Source organism: Lygodium microphyllum, unplaced genomic scaffold, assembly GCF_053477565.2.
Source record: "Lygodium microphyllum isolate KBCC unplaced genomic scaffold, Lygodium_microphyllum_v1.1.10 scaffold_336, whole genome shotgun sequence".
In the NCBI taxonomy this organism is placed as follows: domain Eukaryota; kingdom Viridiplantae; phylum Streptophyta; class Polypodiopsida; order Schizaeales; family Lygodiaceae; genus Lygodium; species Lygodium microphyllum.
The window spans coordinates 40,939-48,914 of NW_028229809.1; positions in this window are offsets into that span (position 1 = coordinate 40,939).

The following is a 7,976-nucleotide window of genomic DNA, read 5'->3' on the forward strand; positions in this document are numbered from 1 at the left end:
AGATACCAACAATTCTCTCAAATTGGTGGGTCCGAGATACCTAATTAAAGATCAAAAGCTTTGCTCTAGTGTTGAAATTGTGTTCAACTGAGCATTACAACAAGAATGTCTTCAAATAGTGAGATGGAATCAAGCAAGGATGATGCCTCTCAATTTGAAAATTCACAAAGTGTTGGAAAAAATACAATGCCTAATCTTGGACAAGGCACAGAGCATAGACAGTAAGTTGATAATGTTGGTTTAAAGCAAAATGTGGGTCCTTCTAAGCCTTTAGAAGCTGATGATCAGCAAGAGAAAGAGGAATTTGATGACTAATTTAAGATCAACTAAGGATAGCAGCTGAAATGTTTAAGAAAATGGCAAATGATCCTCAATTCATGCGCTTTTTGAACCCCTTAAAGGAGGGCAACAAAGGCAAGAAGAGGAAATCATCTTCAAGAGCTTTAAGCCAACAAGATGCTCCGAAGAAAGAGCCAATCAAGCAGTTTGGTAGTGAGCATAAGCAAATGATACTAGTGGGGCAATTTATGCATATGCAAGGCCAACTTGGAAGTGCCAATCCAATGGTTTTTGAACAACAAGGCATACATGCAATTATAGGACAATCAGGTTACTTTAGTAGTGGCACTAGTTTTCATGCTATGGTGGATTAGGGACCACATACGAAGATGTATGGTACACATAGCAGCCAGAAACGTTAGAAACGTTTAGAAACAAAACGTCAGAAATGTGTTTCGTAAGTTTCTTTCAAGAGGGGGTAAAATAAGAAACGCGGGTTTTTTTATATAGGGATTTTTAATAGTTTTGACTGGGGAAAGAAGTTCTAAACTTCTATGGAACTCTCTCTTAAACAAAGAATGGCTAATTAAGCTTGAGTGATAATAGAGTCAATTGAGAATAATACATTATATGTTACATATCCATGATCCATTATTGACTTGTCACTTATGTCAAAATTAGCAAGCTATACTATGGTTTAGAACTCAAACATTATGATTCATACGTATCATACAAAGAAAACTGAAATTAACATGTAAATAGCCTATCTATAATATGAACTAAGTCAAGTTGCAACATCATGATTCTCATTTCAAAACAAACTGACAAAATGTCAAAATAGAGAATGAATTGTAATATATCATAAATAACTCATAAATGAGACTAAAGTTGTATAATATTCAAATCTCAAAACAAGAATAGATACTAGATTGACAAAGTCCAATAACTAAACAAAATCACAAAAAAATCAGTCTCTCATCCAAAATCTTAAGCCCTCACGAGTTATTACACATCATCATCATCATGTTTAACATTGCCCAATAGTTTTTGTCAAAAAACCATATTTTGGGTTCCAACTCACCAAAAAAATAAAAATAAAAATAAAAACACCCACATTTATTACTCTCAGAAACATTTCGTACTTTAAGAAACATTTCGTAGTTTCAAATTCAAAGAAACGTGTTTCTTAGCTGCTATGATAGTACAACTCCTTATGATATGCAACAATCAATGCTTGGTGTGCAAGGCTCAATGTATCCGAGTATGGCTGGTAATATGCATAAACCCATGTATATAGCACTATTGGTATGATGTTGGGGCACAAAGTGGCAAGTTTGGCAATGCGTATATACAATTCACTGTGTTTGGGACTCACGGTACTAATATTAGTCATGCAAATGCTCTATATAGTGTTGGTCGAGGAAAAATGTTGCTAGTAATGCATGAGTGTATGGGAAAATGTATCTTGGTATGGCTCATAGTATACAAATTCCCATGCACAATCACATTGCAATGGTCCAAAGTATGCAAATAAGAATGTTTCCTAATGCATCTAGTGTTCCTAGCATGTCAGGTACATATGACGGGCTAGTCAACTGAATGCAATGTTGCATATTAGTTAAGTTGGAATTGTAGCAATGTGAAAGTATAAAGCATCACAATGCTTAAGGGGAAGAAAGGCCTATAACCTAGTGGAGGTTTCGAGGCAAGTAAAGGTAGAGGTAAGGTTTCCGTATGCTTCTTGGTGAAGCTTCACCATTGTTTCACCAATAGATGCAAAGTGGATGGAAAAGGGTGACCTAGCAAATCATCCTCAGGTATTACAACTTTTTCAAGATGCCTTTCAATTTACAGTGGACGGGCTCAGTCAGGTTCAACAGAGTAAGGGTCCAGAGCATTACCTAATGCTCAAGGGGAAGGTAGCACTTCCACTCCTCTAGTTGTGGACAACTCTCGTATGTAGTGGATCTCAAATGTATTAAGCATGTATCCAAGGTATTGTGCTGACAGTATGTCTGCCATGAGGTCACTACTCAATGTACTAGTCATTGTGAGATATATGCAAATGAGTATAAGTTTCACCCAGGCACTAAAACTATACTATTACATCAGTTTATGATCAATTTAGCATGAGTTTTTGCTTCAATTTTAAGATCAAATTCTGATCAATTTACGCTTAGTTTTTTATCAATTTGAGAACTGTTCATGGTCACTTTTGAGATTGATTTTACATTAGTTTTGTGTTAGTTATTGATCAAGTTTTGCAATTAGTTTGTGATCAGTTTGGGGGTCACATTTGCTTAGTTTGTGATCAAATCTCAGATCAACAAGTGATTAGTTTATGATCTAATTATGCTCAGTTTTCAATGGCTTATAGTTGGCTCCATGGATAGCAGTATGTGAGTAAATGCCATTGAGAGTTTCAGCCATGGTTTATGCTTTACTATGGTTGTGGAGTTAGAACAATTGAGAAACATAAGTTATGGATGCATCCAATGGCCTTCTAGCAATAGTTCTGGATTGTTTTTCAGATTTATGTCATGTTTATGCTGGCTGGAAATTTTCAGCAAGATTTGGGATTGGGGCATGTGACATGGTTAGACAATAATGGCCAATGTTATGACTATGATGCCTTATGGAAATTTCAGTGCAATATGCTTTCTTTGGCACAATGCAATGCAATCGAGGACGATTGCAAGGATTTCAAGGGGGAGGTCTCAGGAGGACATGAGATTTTGAGATGCTATAATCTTGCCGATAACATTTGATTAAGATATTAATCAAATGTGCAAGGATGTTTAGCACATGTGATGCACATGGTAGTTATTTCATGGTAACACGCCAAGGATCTTGAGGATACACTGGGTGTCAAAGGCAAAAGTTGTAATAAGTTATACCTGGGCTAGGTGGTACCTCTAGTGTCAGATTTAGGCCTAGACCAATTTATTGGCCACTAATGTATAGGTGACATTAGATAGTAAGGGTCAATAACTACTCAAGGATACTTGGAAGACAAATTAGCCTAGCCAATTTAATTATTGGTTGATGAAATTATTTTCTTGGGCATTAGAACAATATTGAATTAATTTTAAAATTAATATTCTAAAATTTAATTTAACAAGCTAGATAATGCTGAAAAAATGAGATTAGAAGGCTGCCACTTGGCAAAACTTGCCCATGCAAGTGGAAAAACGTCTTTAGGGACTAGTGGAAGTCTATTCCAACCAGTGTGAGAGAGGAGAAGGTTGTTAGAGAGCAAAGAGAGATTACTGATGTGATTTGCAGCCACCAAGGATCACTCCTACAACATGTGACAACAATTTGCAACCCAAGGTCCTTCTAGTACAGATAATAGCATATAAGAGAGGGCAGCAATCTTTATGGTGATCCTAAACTATAGGTAACAGCTTCCATGGCTGTTTAAGCAGGGCAGCAACAATTTTTCAGCATTTCTCGTAATGAAACTTTGAAATTTCTCTCTACAATATTCTCTCTCATCCCCTAGCCCTCTCTCAAGTCATCTCAACATTTTCCAACAGTTTGAGCCATCAAAGGAAGAGATTTCAATCAATCTCTGCTATAAACCCTAATTTATAGCAAAAATTAGGGTTTTGACAACTGCCTCGAAGAAGAGTGGCAAGAAAAAGCTTTAAGGAGAGTAATTCTATTGCAAGAAAAAAGAACATGCAATTGCAAATAATCGTGTCAATAAGGAAGATGAAAAAAATGACACCCTAAAAATTAAAGGGAATGATAGCCATCCTTGGTATGGGCACAAGTAAACTTTGGCATGAAAGATTTAGTAACATTGGATTGCAATGTTAAAGGGCATACATAAGCAAGGTATGGTTGCTCACTTACCAGGCTACCTGTAGTAGTAATTGAAATGAAAGAACCGTGTGAAGCACCTAGCACTACCACTCCTGTTGCAACAGCCAAAAATGCCTTCACGAATAAGACTCATTTAATGGATCGAATTTCACCACTTGGTCAAACTTCATACAATGAGTGCTTGAATCTTAAGGACTTTGAAACCTCATCGTTGGTACCAACCGACCCTCGATTAACTCACCTTGATCACATCTATCAATGGAGAACCCGCAATGCCACAGCCAATGTTGAGTTAATGTAAAGATTGCTTCTTGAATTCCACTCTTAGTTACAACATTTTCCTCTCACATCTAAGCGTTGGAGTCATCTCATTGACCGCTATGCGACTCGAGATCGCACTCGATATATCAATCTCGATTTTGAGCTTCAGGAGTATTCCATTAAGGAAGGGGATGATCTGAAAGTCAAGTTGGCCTCGGTGGTTACTTACCGACTTTGCCATTACTGGCTTCCTGAAATCAAACAATGATCAAGTCACATTCTTCTTGAACAAGCAACAAATACTTTCATTTGATCCAACATATTATCTCTCCCTAGATTGCCGACCTTCTATGAGTTCGAGTGTCAGTTCTTGCGTTACACGAGGCTACACGATCAACTTCACAAGAAGTACTCCACACGCATCCATTCAGAGAGGGGCGAGGGTTGATTGCCTCTTCTTCAAGAGGATAAACCAACAATGGCAAGAACTCGCAAGATATGAAGGCAATCCAAAATAAGGGTGAGATCTCTTCCTCTAATGGAACCAAAGAACCGCAACCCCTTTGGCAGCAAATTCCTAAGAAAAATAGGTTTTGTGCACACTACCAGAGGTTGGGTCATGTGGACAAGAAGTGTTATACCGAAGCCCAAGGTCTTCCTTCTAGAAAACCACTGCAAACTGCTATGATTGCTTCCACTCTAGCTGGCTAGTCCAATGGGGCTATGCCTCCCGCTGTTGCTCCATTTATTCCATCTGCCCTAGTGGCTACTGGATATGTGGCACGTGGACAATCTCAGCAACCTATCTCCTTCACTACTCTCAAAGGATTGGCTGATTGGTCTACTAGTGGCTCACCTATTACACTTTACGCATTCATTCCTGGGACATCCACTACACCTTCTAGGACCACTTTCCCACCTCACCATATGTGATGGTGGCTACACACTTTGTCTCTCTTCTTAGACTTCCACTGCATACTTACATACTCATTGCATTGCACTTAGATTTGCTTTCTTTTATTTTTAGTTTTGTTTTCTGGAGCATCCCACTACTCACCTTTGTGCTTGCAGATTTTTGTCTCTTTGCAAGGTTTTGTATTTCAATGTAGGGCTGACATGCAAGCTTGCACCAGTCCTTCCTGAGCTAGAGAGAGGAGATGCACGTCGTTCCTTTCATGGTTCCATCTACTTGGAGTTTTACTCTTCTACCAGCATGAAGGCTTCTCCTCCCATGGCAAATTGTGCAATATCTCTCTTTGATGCTGTAATGGCAATGACTTCTATCCTTGCTCTTCCAGTACGGATGCTTCATAATCTTCATCCACATGGTTCTCAACACTACACAAAGACCAACATCCTCAGAATCTCTTCCTTCTCCAGCACTGACATCCAAGTTAAAGAGGGGGCTCCTACTCTTCTTGGTATTCTATAGGTTTCAGCAGGTGTCTTTGACATCGGCCTTTCCTCCCTGTTGTACCTTCCCCTATGCATTGCATGATTTTATCATCTTTATACTAGGGCGCTTGGGAAAATGAACAATTTCCCCATGAGGGACATTGTCCAAGTGACACCTCTTGCACGAGCATCCTTCAACATGTAGTATACTATGCATCCCATTGTGAAAAGCACCACTAGATAGATCCTGAGCTATTTCCACCAACAAATTACACCACCATCCTTCTTCACATGATACTCCATCACCTTTCCCTTCTCATCGCAATCCTTGAGTGGATAGGTAAGCTTGTACTATTTTGTGATGTGTTGGGTATATCATCCCTACTCCCATCTTCTGGGTCATTGTTACTTAATCGGCCGCCACCTCCTAAAATTTACTTTTCACCAAAAATGAAAAAAAGCTAGGCAGCTAACGAGCACCCTTTGTCCGATGCCGTGTCCTCTCTGGGGCGACTACTTGGACTCCCTTGGTAAGATAACCATCGCCTCTGTAGTCTTGGTAGGCCATATTCCAAGAATATGCTACTCTATCCAAGAATATGCGGACAAGTATAGAGAGATTCTATTAAAGGTCCCTGAACATATTCCTAACTTTCTGCAATTGCATAAATTTGTCATGGGCTTAAAAGAAACCTTAAGGCCACTTGTCAGGAAGGAAAGATGTAAAACCTTGAATGAGGCAGTGAAGCTTGCATTGGTCCTTGAAGATGGGAAGGCCCAGAGATTTCCTTGGACTAGAGGTGCACACCCTGTCTTTACTCCTGCAGTTGCATCTAGTGCTCCTCATGCGAAGGACACTAGAGAGGTGCATATGATCAAGATTGTGTCAGGTACCAAGAGGAAGGTATCTGCTATGGCTGAGAGAGCCTACAATAAAACCATGCTCACTCCACAGCAAAGGGAGAAAGAAATGAGAGAAGGACTCTGTTCCGGATGCCTGGGACAGCATAAATTTAAGGCTTGTCCCAAGAAGGTAAGAGTCAGTGCTCAAATGGTGCTTAATCCAATGCAGGATGTGGATAAGGCGAGAGATGACCTAGATGAATCACCTCCACATGGCTCTGGTTATCATGAACGGATCCTAGCCGTCACAGTAACAAAGAAAGTACCAACTGTGCCAGATGCAGTGTAATCGCCTGAGGCACAAAAGGGGTACCAGTTTGATGACACTGAGCTCATTGTAATGAAAGGCATAGTGGCAGAATGCCCTGTGCGTATTTTATTTGATACGGACTCTTCACATAATGTTATTAGCTCTAATCTCGTCAAGAAGCTAAAGCTCAAGACTACCCCTTCAAAATATGAGTTATTCGGTAGAGCTAGCTGACGGGATGGGTACAGAGACATGGGATCAGCGAGTTGTTGACCTCCCTGTATAGATCAAGTCCTATGAGGACAGATTGGATTTTAAAATTACACGGCTTGCAAGATTCGACCTAGTGTTGAGCAAGCAGTGGCACACAAAGAAGAGACCTATCATTGACTTCTCTTCTCTTATTTATCAATTTGAGCATGAGGGCCGACGATTGTTGATTTGCAGAGAATCAGATCTCCAAGAAGCGAAGATTCTCTCGATGACCAAGACGCTCAAGATTGACTGTAAGTCTCTTTACTTTTGTTATATTTTAAATATTTCTAAATGTGTGTCAAAGGATGGCATGTATAAAGGTGAAAGTTCCACAAGTATCCCTTCAACTTTATCAAGTAAAATAAGAGCCCAATTTTTTTATGTATTTAAATCTGAACTACCTCTTGGTTTACCTCCTCGTAGGAACGTGGAGCATCGGATTGAGCTCGTCCCAGGAGCTAATCCAGTTGCTAGACCCCCGTTCAGGATGAGTCTACAAGAGGAGAATGAAGTCCATAAGGTGGTGGATGAGCACTTAAGCAAAGGATTGATTAGACCTAGCTTTTCACCCTTTGCAGCCCCTGTTTTACTTGTAAAAAAGAAAGATGGTTCTTTTCGAATGTGTGTAGACTACAGGGTTTTAAATAAAATAACTGTCAAGCATAGATATCCTATGCCTCGTATTGATTATCTCTTGGATGCTCTAGGTGGTGCTTCTATCTTTAGTAAGATTTATTTAAAAAGTGGTAATCACCAGATTAGAGTAAGAGATGAAGATATTTTTAAAACTGCTTTTAGAACA